Here is a 12,596-nt window from a genome sequence, read left to right as displayed (position 1 = left end):
GAGAGAGGAGAGAGAGAGAGAGAGAGAGAGAGAGAGAAGAGAGAGACGAGAGAGAGAGAGAGAGAGAGAGAGAGAGAGTTTGTGTCGCCCACGTTGAAAGGGCATAGCAATCTTGTAATTTCATTTAATTTTACAATTGGCACTAGCTGTCCTCATTTTGTAAACCTGTGCCATATATAACTCAACTTTCTGGACACGGAGGGCAGCTGACACCAAATTTGTAGCCAGTGTCAAGATGAAATATACTGTCCATGGCTCTGGCCAGATTGTCAGGGTCTGCCTTGAAGCTACAAAACACTGCCACTGTGCCACATCACCAAGGGAACCTTTTGGACAATAATCTGCACAGACATTTTGACAGGTAAACACAGCTGAAGATAGTTTAGATCAATACTTGATCCCATACTTTTTGGCTGCTGCAAATTTGGTATTAAAAATCATAACATTTTAGCTTTAGTTGGTTTGTTTACTGTTGATTGAGAAAATCATCTGGAGAGTCTGGGGACCCACAAAAACAATTAGGGCACCCCCCCCCCCTGTTTGGGGACCACTGTCATAGATGATACTGTGTGCAAACATACAGCTCCTCTACAATTATGATATTGATAATGTATTAGATGGTTTGAGAGTACATTATCACTACGTTCAGACATTTGTCCCTAAGATTTTGGGGCAGTATCTGAGAGATGAGGGTTATTTCTCCCCGCTTAGCTTTGCAATAATATACATTTCCTACACTGTGTTTTTGTGTTTATTTCATCTTTTGTGTTTCCAAAGTGTAGTTGCTTTTTTTCTTTTTTTTACCTTACACATTTCAAAAATATTCAAACATCTTTTTGACAATATCAGATCAACAAGCTCACGACTGTTATGATGCCTCTTATTTGAGAACCAACTAGAATAGTCGTAGACTCAGTCGTTCGACAAAGTGCTTAAGATTCTCTTGATAGACCCTTTTGACAGCAGCCATACTGGCATGAAATAGCAGTGTAATTACTTCATTCACAAATCACAATGGTATTAATTAAGACTGTTCCATTTAGGGTAGCAGACAGAGCCTAGCAGCCTGATTCTGTTTGACCTGAATGGAACAGAGCGTTAATTAGTATCATTGGTAGCAACCTGCAGAAGTCTCTAGATGGGTGCTACACCAGGATACTGCGTGCAGTACTTAAAGGAGAATTCCATACTAAAAGGCTTTCTTACCTTTCTTTGTAGTTGTTACGTCCCCACCAAAAAGGTCCAGGTGTTATTTTGTGCAAAAGCTCCTTATTGGCTATTTCCCCTACCATAAGCCCTAAATGAATTGAATGGGAATTGAATGGGGCTATGGGGTGTTGTGCTAATTCGCTTATTTCCATCGCTCAAAATTATCATTTCTTTGTATATATCCTCTCTTCATAATGTAAATAATATCCCAAGCAAGCGGCACACTTTACTACTTCTTTCGATGGAAATAAGCGAACTAGCATAACACCCCATAGCCCCATTCAATTCCCATTCAATGCAATGCAATTCATTGAGGGCTTATGGTAGGGGAAATGGCCAATAAGGAGTTTTTGCACAAAAAAACACCTGGACCTCTTTGGTGGGGACGTAACGACTACAAAGAAAGGTAAGAAAGATAAGAAAGCATTATAGCATGGAATTCTCCTTTAACATCAGCAAGAGTACACAGGTTACCAACAAGAATCTGTATGATGGAATGCCAAGGGTGAGCCAGAAAATAGGAGAATGAGACTTAATACCATTTTCGGGTTTCTGATCCGGTCAGAGGGGAAATAACCTTTTACATCATCACGTGACCGGGACATCCCTATATCAACAATATTTTATCCATATCATGATATTTAGACTGGATATGTGATTTGGGATATTGTACCATTGTGGTTAAAAAAATCAAGTAAAGAGACACCTCAAAATATTTGTTGTAGGATGTTGTTGCATGTATTAGATTGTTCTTTTGTTTGTTTTTTAACGCATTTGAATTAGTTAATGTTCATAAAAGTATTTTGTAGCCTATAAGAATTATAAAGTGTAATGTATATTTAGTTTTTTAAATGTACGTTTTAAATGTATTTATTGTTTTTATATGTGGACCCCCTTGGAGTATATATGAATAGAGACGGCACCGGATTCCTCCTCCCATCCACTTGCATTAAGTTGCTCAAAAGCGCATGAGGGCGATTTCACTCCTAGGAACAAGTGCATTCTGCGATGGATTGCCCCAATAACATGAACGCGCTGGTCGTTGACTATCATTGTGCCGTTTGTGCGCGTTCACGTATGAGACATTAGTTCACGTGTCATGGCCCCGATAACATGAACGTGCGCAATGATAGTCAACGGACCAGCGCTGGCTCGAGCTGCAATACCGAATTCGGCCACTATGTCCATTTCTCCTCAGGGTTTCCTCCGGGTGCCGTCTCTATTCATATATACTCTAAGGTGGACCCCAGGAAGACTAGTGGTGCTTTAGCCCATTCTGACCTGAGATCAGATTCATACGAGGTTTCCGCCGGACACACACTGGTCTGATGAACCCATTCTGACCTGAGATCAGATTTTAAAAATGTCAGTCGTTCTTCGATTTTTCAAAAATAGCAGACCTACAAGCTCGTATCGCGCCACTCGGTGGCGTGATATGAGCTTGTAGATCTGCTATTTTTAAATAGCTAAAGCATAACATGATGCTGACACCAAAATGGGTGCCCGGTCAGAATGGGTTAGGGCACAGCAAATGGGGATCCTACCAAATAAAACCATAGAAGTAGAACTGAACAGGGGCTGCTGTAACGCAAAAAATAATAATCCATCTCCTTTAGATAGCTTTCCAGGTCACTTCTCATTCTGTTCAGCACAAACACTGGGAAAATAGATATTATGAATTTATGACGCAGTTACAATTTTCCAAATTAATACTTCAGTATCATTATGAAGTATCTGTCATTGGGATCAAAAGGGAGGTTGACTCTTGTAGAAAAACATGACTGAGACTAAATTAAAACTAAGTGGTTCTTTGTTAAAAAATCCTCCAATTTAGACAGTGTAACTTTCTGGAAAGAAAAACTCTTCAAATAATGCTTCTTGGGAATTTAGCAATAGCATAACAGTAATGCACTATATGCAATGCAATGCAATGCAATATAAACAGGGCTTTAATGTGACCATCTATGTACTCATACTCATGGCCAGCGAATTAGCAAACGGCCTACTTGTAAACTACACAATACTTATTTACAATACCTTATTGTCTCCACCAGGCCGAAGGCATGGTGACAGAGTATGTTTTGCTGCACTCCGTCCGTGAGTGTGTCCGTGTGTCCGTCCGTCTGTTACCAGCTAATCTCCGGCACCGTTAAAGCTACTTTTCTAGACTATTTGAGTATCATTTTGATTATTATTCAAAACATATAAGTAACCACTTCAGCCCTATATACATTTTGGCCATTTGAAAATAGCAGTTCTTCAAGCTACAAGCTGACACAAATGGTGAGATTGTTGATCTGCTATTTTCAAAATATTTGTATTCATTTGAAAACTTGAAATGGGACATTCTGCATTATTAGTACTTTTACTTTTGATACTTTTGATACTAGAACATTTTGATACCATACTTTTGTACTTTGAATTCCGTCCATTTACTTGTAATGGAGTTCTTCTACATTGCAGTATTGATACTTTTACTTAAGTAAGAAATGTGAGTACTTTTTCCACCACTGCATGTATCGATAATACTGTATATACTTCAAGAGGTATAATCAAGACATCCACCCAATCTTGATGACACAGTTCGGAGCTCCACGTGGTTCAACAAGGAGCTTTTTCTGTGTGTAATTAACCCATTCTGACCGGGCGGCGGGCACCCATTTTGGTGTTGGCATCATGTCGTGCTTTAGCTATTGAAAAATAGCAGATCTACAAGCTCATATCGCGCCACCGAGTGGCGCGATACGAGCTTGTAGGTCTGCTATTTTTTTTTAATCGAAGAACGACTGACATAGAAACATAGCTTTTTCAGAAAACTGTCATTTTCAAACAGACATTTTTAGAATCTGATCTCAGGTCAGAATGTGTTAATAGATCGCCATACTGATGGTGGGACGCATGTTAGATGTTAAATACTTCGGTTACAGAAAACCCCAAAAAGGAAAAGCAAGACCTATACTGTAGGAGGTCTCAGGTCTGTTGAACATTATTCATTGGAAAAGCATGAACAATTGAACAATGCAGCCATGTTACTTGGCATGAAATAGGCTAGCAGTGTAGGCCTATAACCTCGCGTCACCACCAGGCCTATAACCTCGCGTCACCACCAGGCCTATAACCTCGCGTCACCACCAGGCCTATAACCTCACGTCACCACCAGGCCTATAACCTCACGTCACCACCAGGCCTATAACCTCGCGTCACCACCAGGCCTATAACCTCACGTCACCACCAGGCCTATAACCTCACGTCACCACCAGGCCTATAACCTCGCGTCACCACCAGGCCTATAACCTCGCGTCACCACCAGGCCTATAACCTCGCGTCACCACCAGAGTGTCCACATCGGAGGAAAGCCTTTCTTTGGTTCTACAACTAGCGGTGTGATCCAGTTTAGAAAAAAAGGAAAAACAATGAACTAGATAAAGTGCAGGGGAGGGCAGGTCAGGTCAGGTTGTGTCCTCCTGGTGGCGCTATAATAGGCCAATGTGAAAAGGGTGCCATTTCTTCTTACGCCTTGGATGGCAATTGGATGATTTGAGGCATTTTGTTCCAAAAATGCATGTTTTGCAAAAATGCACCCGTTGGTGGCACTATAACAGGCCAATGTGAAAATGGTGGGATATATTCCTCAGCCTAGTAGGAAAGTCTGTGAAAGACTTCGCTGCATTCATGATTTGATTATTTTTGTTCAAAACGGGCAGACGGACGGACGCACGGACGCACGCACGCACGCACACACACACACGGACGGACGGACGGACGGACGGACTCACACACACACACACACACACACAGACACAAACACACACTGAGTGCAAAACATACTCTCTCACAATACGCCTTTCAACTGAAACCCATGGTCAGACATGACCTATATTGCTACACTTATTGGGGCAATAATGGGGCATGTCCAGTGGCCTCCACCAGGCGTATAGCTTATCTATCAGTCATCGGGGCAATAATGAGGCATGTCCACCAGGCGTACAGCTTCTATCAGTCAGTGAGAAGTAGCATGAAGGAGTTGTTGGAATTGCCACTTATTATAGCTACTCTGAAAGGTTTAGCCGTACAAAGGTCGACCTGTGTACAGTACAGCACGTTCTCATCCTTTCAATATCTTTCCTTTGTGCTTAAAGCTGAACCAGCTGTACTTAGTTTTGGGATATGCACAAGCCTCTGAGACACATGCAATATCACTATTCCTCCCAAAAATGTCTGAGTTGACCCTTCTTATTATTACCAATTTTTACATTAACGCTTATAACAATACTGAGTATAATGCTATTAAATTCACGAATCTACTTGAAAGACTACAACTTTCACTACAACATCAGCATGGCAATATATCTTGACTTTGCAGCCTCAAAAAAGTGCCAGAAAAAAAAATCTTTGAAATTTGTTTTTAATTCATGAAAAAGTTTGCTCTTTTGGGATTTTTAGTTTTTGAAAATGTTTTGAAATAATAATAATAACAACAAAATGTAGTAAACAAAAAAAATGAAGGGAACCTACTGTGTGTGCCGGCCCACTGTTTGGGAACCAGTGCTTTACACGGTGGCTTTCATTTGCTCCTCTGAAGGTGGTTGTTTTAACCCATTCTGAACGGGCACCCATTTTGGTGTTAGCATCATGTTATGCTTTAGCTATTGAAAAATAGCAGATCTACAAGCTCATATCGCGCCACCGAGTGGCGCGATACGAGCTTGTAGGTCTGCTATTTTTGAAAAATCGAAGAGCGACTGACATTTCTAGAATCTGATCTCAGGTCAGAATGGGTTAACACCCTAGAGCAGAGGTGACACCAACAGATATATGAGCTCTTTATTCCATCAGCTATTGGCTTTTTAAGCTAAATGGCACCGCAACTATCTGCGGATGTGCGCAGGCCCCCCATTTGTCTTCATTCCTTGCTGCTTCGTCTGATGGTTCTCGTGACGGGAGACGAAAAACGACCACAAAAGAATGGCGACGTCGGTACTTTTGTGTGTGCATTGCATGTCTATATTGTATGTATACATGGCTCCATTGTTTTACTTATCGACTGAGGTTGCGAACCAAATAGCACCTTTGGGACATTTAATCTTTACCGTTCCTTACCGTACCTTGTATCTTTACCATCACTTTGCACTGCATGCCAAGCCCTGTATTTGGACCAAACGGTGCATGTGAACTAAGCAAATATAACTATTCTGACCTGAGATCAGATTCATACGAGGTTTCCACTGGACACACACTGGTCTGATGAACCCATTCTGACCTGAGATCAGATTCTAGAAATGTCAGTCGCTCTTCGATTTTTGAAAAATAGCAGACCTACAAGCTCGTATCGCGCCACTCGGTGGCGCGATACGAGCTTGTAGATCTGATATTTTTCAATAGCTAAAGCATAACAAGTACAATTTCAGATTATTTTTACAATATACAATACAATATTGACATGAATTTTAAATGTCCAATACTTCCTACTTCTATTCCACTAAACCTCAAAGAGGGAAATATACTCCTGTATTCCTCTACATTTTCTCTACAATTATTTGAAAACTGCAGTTAACTTTGCAGATTTGGGTTACTATTTTCTGCATCAGAATGGCTTGGTTTCTTTCCAGAGGGTTATATTTCAAACACTATAGCCCAATCAGACCGACACACCAGTGAGAACATACCTCCAAAAGGCCATGTAAGCCATAATGTGCATTATTACTCTTGACAAACAAAGTGATGGCAACTCTTAGTCTGGTGTCTGAAAGGTATTATCGTCAAAATGGCCTGGTTTCATTCTTGGGGGTTATAATTTAGGCTACTTGTATTTAGCTTGTTTTTTTTCTACATTCTGGCATTGACTTTTACTCAAGTAGTTCTCCACCAATGTTACAAACATGAAATACAGTATGTACAGTATGTTTATTTAACATACGGACTATTAAACATAGCGAGTAAACGCAGCAGTTAAAAGCAATACAATAATTTGAAAACGTCAGTTACTAGTTACTTTGTAGATTTTTATTATTATTACAAAACATACATTAAACACTTCAGCCCCTACATTCCGGCCATTTGAAAATAGCAGATCTACAAGATCACAAGATTGTGTAGATCTGCTATTTTCTCAAATAATTTTATACATTTTGTGAACTTGAAATTGGACATTCTGCATAGTCAGTACATTCTACTTTTGGTACTTTAAGTACATTTTGATTGAGTATTTCTACCAGGCATTAGTAAGGGCATTTATTTGACCAATCTGGGAACTAAATCGTTACCAAGAAATTTCTTCACCAATGTGTTTCTAAAGGTGTCTAATAACATGTACTAAAAGTTTGAAATTCAACTCCCGGGGGAAATTGAGTTATTAGCATAATATGTGACCATACCCATAACATCCTATATAAAGAAAAAAAGTCCAAATTTCATCATTCTTTCAGTAGCATGTGACATATGAAACTAGGGGGTTTTAATGATTCTGAATCCATTCCAAGCATTAGTTTTGCACAAAAAACACTCCTTGGGAGGAAAACGGCCATAGCCGTCATCACAAACGTGATGAGGTCAGCACATTGGACAGTGGATATAGCCTAATTTAGCCCAAGGAGTGTTTTTTGTGCAAAACTAATGCTTGGAATGGATTCAGAATCATGAAAAACCCCTAGTTTCATATGTCACATGCTAATTAAAGAATTATGAAATTTTGACTTTTTGGCCTTATATAGGATGTTATGGGTATGGTCACATATTATGCTAATAACTCAATTTCCCACAGGAGTTGAATTTCAAACTTTTAGTACATGTTATTAGACACCTTTAGAAACACATTGGTGAAGAAATTTCTTGGTAACGATTTAGTTCCCAGATTTTCATAGATTTCTCTTACTATAAGGGGTGCCAACCTGCCCCTTGCAGGTAAATAAAAATTTAGGGCAATTGGAGTTTGCTTTCAGGTTGCCTATAGTCTCGGAAACCCAGACGTATTAACCTATATTATCACAAATGTCATTCCGGCCAACACTTTTGGCGTGTTCACTTTTCTGCCCTCACTTTTTATCCTCAATATGTACTTCGTCAGCCTATCAAATCATCGCTATGGTGTGATCAGCCAATCCAATCATCATGTTTGTGTTCTCACGAACAGACAAAGCTGGGCATTTGAGGGGCCCCTCAAAAATGAGGTATGATTTTTGAGGGGCCCACTTCACACAGATTTTTAAGGGGCCCCTTCTATAAACAGCTTTTGTCCCCACACGTCTCAAGATTTGCCATTGCCAATGGAAGGGGAATTCAGGTCAAATGTCCGCTAAATCTTGTCCCCCATTGTCAATTTGCCATTGACGGAATTAGGTCAAAATTCCGCTAAATATGACGTAAATTAAACATCAAAACATTAAACGCCATTGATATTGAAGGGAAAATGTACCTCATATGTGACCAGGGACAGTGGTTTGATATACAAGGGGGCCATGGTCATTTTTCAGTTTTTTACATTATGTAAACGAGCAAATCAGCTAACCAATCACAGGCAACAGGCATTCTGATTGGCCTAGTATGAGATGATGCATGATGATGTATGATGATAAGAGTGCACTCACTTCACGCTATTTATTTTAGGGCAACCTCGCCCTAAAGAACATGTCTGGGAGGCGGGCCCTTCTAGAGTTTGAATGGCAGGTGTCGGTTAACCTCGCCTCACCAGGCTTTCCACCACCTCGGAGGAAAGCCTGGTCTCTGTTTCAAAAGTCCGTATGATCCGGTCGGAAGCGGATGATATCGCTACGTCATGTAAAGTCAGGGAACAATCAAACGGAACTTCAACTCAAACCGGAAGAACAACAATAAAAGCTCTCGTAGCCTGTAGCTTTTATTGAGAAAAATCGGTTTGAGGGGAAAAGGAAGTTGCCGCCCCGTTGTATTCCTGCCTGTCGACTACAAAACAATACTACAACATGACGTAACGATATCATCCGCTCCCGACAGGATCATATACCCTAAATGAAATGCTGCCCAGGCTAGGTATCAGCCAAAAGGCATCGAAGGACAGGTGGGGAACATAATGGAATGTCAGAACGGGTCAGCTCCATATAATGGAGATCTAAGGGTTTGATGAGGTCAGTGTCGTGATATATGGAGATGGCCATATATGGAGCCTGTCATGAGGCGTGACTGACGGATGAACTGACTGACATGAAGTGTGACTGACATGAAATGCAGGTGCATAGTAAACTGCGACCCATGGTCGCGAAAAAGTGTTAAATTGAACAGTAAAGGTTCCCACACACACCGAGCGCATTTTTCAGATCGGTTTTCCGAAAAAACGCGTCCAGTTTTATCGTTTTATAATGGACTATTTACTTTTCGTGCAAGTGGGCCGATGAACAAGGCGGCGGGGCTCGCAACTCAATTTTGAATGCTCCAAAATGTTGTTTACGACAAACGTCACAAGATCTACAACTTTTCGACCCCAGTCTTATTGATTGTTATTCGCCAAGAAATGTAGGATGTGTACATTTTTTCTTACTGCCCCCCCCCCTCCCATAGCAAAAGTGGGTCCTAGTTTAATGAATTCATTACGAGTTATTCTCTGCTATAGTATATTGTTTGTAATCAAATTTGGACACACTTTATGTAAGTCATTATGACTCGTTAGTCACGTAATGAGTCCACACACATGCAAGCCTGTATACATGCGCACACACACGTACGTACGCACGCGAGCACACACGCGCACACAGTCGCACACGCACTTCAACAGTGTTATCTGGCAATGAAGCTATACTGCTTGGTTCAAAACGTGAACCTCGGGCTGTGTTTCTCTGATGAAGGTCCCTGGGTCAGAATGAGTTGCGTGCTGTTGTTTGTAGCCCCCCTGTCTCTGCTATTTATAAATATTAGAGCGACGCCCGCTCTGGGAACGCGTCTCGGTGTGACGGGCTGTGAGATTGTTGGTATATTTCTGAGAAAGCCTCCCTTCACCACAATAAGGATGCTAGCTATAGGGTTAAAGTACTAGTAGTGTGTAAGTGTGTGAAATTCTACCCCCCCCCCCCCCCCCCCCCACACACACACACACACACACACACACACACACACAGATTACGTGCATTTATTGATAGATGGAAAGAATTTGTTCTGCTCAGGCATATTGTATTGTGCCAGTACAAGGATCCTAGTTTTATTATTATTCGTTAAAACGTGCTACCATTTAAACTTGAGAACTTGAACACCTGAAATCTGTGAATTGACGTGAACACAGACTTGTGGCTGTGTTCACATCTGGGGACATACAGTACAGTTACTGTACTGTATGTGAGTATGTGAGCCATTGTGAGCTTATAGACAGACTATTATCTATTTGTTGTACGCCAAAGGTTAAGACTTGCATAAAAGTGACTTGAGATATACCATTCAATCAAAAGAATCACCACCCTGGTTGTTTTTGGGAGTAATGCTGGCTTATCTACTGACTGGCAAAGACATCCTCAGAGGGGTTCAAATGTACAGTACAGTGCGTTTTCCTGTGTAGCTTCCATGGCAATATAGCTTAAAGGACCTATAACATAAAATTCAACTTTTTCAATTTCTTTTGTGTTTTTGGGGCTCCCATGTGTGTTTTCTATCCCCACAAATAGCCAATTTTGAACAATCTGGCCTTCATGTCATATGGGTGTTTTAATGGAAATTGCTCTCAGAAACAGCTCGACTGATTTTGGCCTCATCGTGATGTCATCAATGTCACCCTACTTTGTATAATTCCTCCTTTTCTTCAGTCTTCAGTTGCAAATTTGCATTTCCACTTTGTTTACAACGTCCACCATTGTTGATTTTCCAAGCTGGCATGGAATGGAAACAAGCCTGGTTTTATCTAGCATCAGTATTATAATGATAATTATAATGTTATATCAGAGTATATCATTAGAAATAACTTTGATGGACATAGACAATATGATATTAAATATTAAAAGCAGTTTTAAAATGCATGTTATTTGCGCTTTAAAATGATCTCTGTGTCCCCTAGACTCTGGTGACAACTGAGCACTCTGTCTTTATTAGATTATAGGAGGATCATTTGCTTGGTGTTGGCTTGGTTTCAAAAATGTTTTATTGACCAAATACTGTGCACTTATACATGTGTGACTTTGAGTGAGTTGCTTACATTAGATTACATTGAACATAATATCAATGCAATTATATGGTTGGCGTAAGGACAAAAAAATAAAGACGAAACGTTGTTGATTAAATGCCAGCTCATCAGCTGGGCCGACTTCTCCATCTGTTTTTCCATTAAAGGGACATTTCACCCTTTTTGCAAAAAAATATATGTTAATGCCGTTTAGAAGCTTTAGAACACTTTCCTGGGGGGCTTTATGCATGTAATATGTGGTTTTAGATATTTTAGATTGTAGGAGTGAGCACAGTGTCTCTGATGTCATGGACACTGGGCTCACTTCCTTCCTGGACTACATGTTGTCTCAGTAAGACAGCTCTTCCCCTATCCGCAAGGAGGAGCAGAGCACCAAAGAATTATGGGAATTGTAGTCCAGGAAGGTAGTGAGACCAGTGTCCATGACATCAGAGACACTGTGCTCACTGCTACAATCTAAAATATCTAAAACCACATATTACACACACAAAGACCCCCAGGAAAGTGTTCTAAAGCTTCTAAACATCATTAACATATATTCTTTTGCAAAAAGGGTGAAGTGTCCCTTTAACAGTTCTTGAATTTGGAGGCATGCTGCGTGTGTGTTTTTTTTTTTGTAACCTTTGTTTCACCCATTTAAGGCACGAAAGCATAATGTGTCATTTACTCATTTTAGATCTGCGTCTTATAGTGTTGGCTTTTCAAAAATCACACTTGTGTGATCATCATACAGTCATACATCATCATACATCATCACACATTCCGTGCCCAGCCAATCAAACCATCGCTTTGGGGCACACACATTGCTCATCCAATCACATCATAGCTATGGGCTATACACAAAAACACACAAAGCTGGCAAAAATACCAGATCTACGAGCATGCAGCGCGGCACAAAGTGCTTGGAACATTTCTACAACTATACTTGTAGATTCAGAAGGTATTTGTGGAATCGGCCCCAGGTCTTAATTAACCCATTCTGACCTGAGATCAGATTCACACGAGGTTTCCACCGGACACACACTGGTCTGATGAACCCATTCTGACCTGAGATCAGATTCTAGAAATGTCAGTCGCTCTTCGATTTTTCAAAAATAGCAGACCTACAAGCTCGTATCGCGCCACTCGGTGGCGCGATATGAGCTTGTAGATCTGCTATTTTTCAATAGGTAAAGCACGACATGATGCTAACACCAAAATGGGTGCCCGTTCAGAATGGGTTAATTAATGGACGGACACAAATTGACTAATTTCA

The sequence above is a fragment of the Protomyctophum parallelum genome (genome assembly GCF_964188405.1).
Source record: "Protomyctophum parallelum genome assembly, chromosome: 23".
Lineage (NCBI taxonomy): Eukaryota > Metazoa > Chordata > Actinopteri > Myctophiformes > Myctophidae > Protomyctophum > Protomyctophum parallelum.
The sequence above is the reverse complement of the archived record's forward strand: the minus strand, read 5'-3'. Positions refer to the sequence as shown.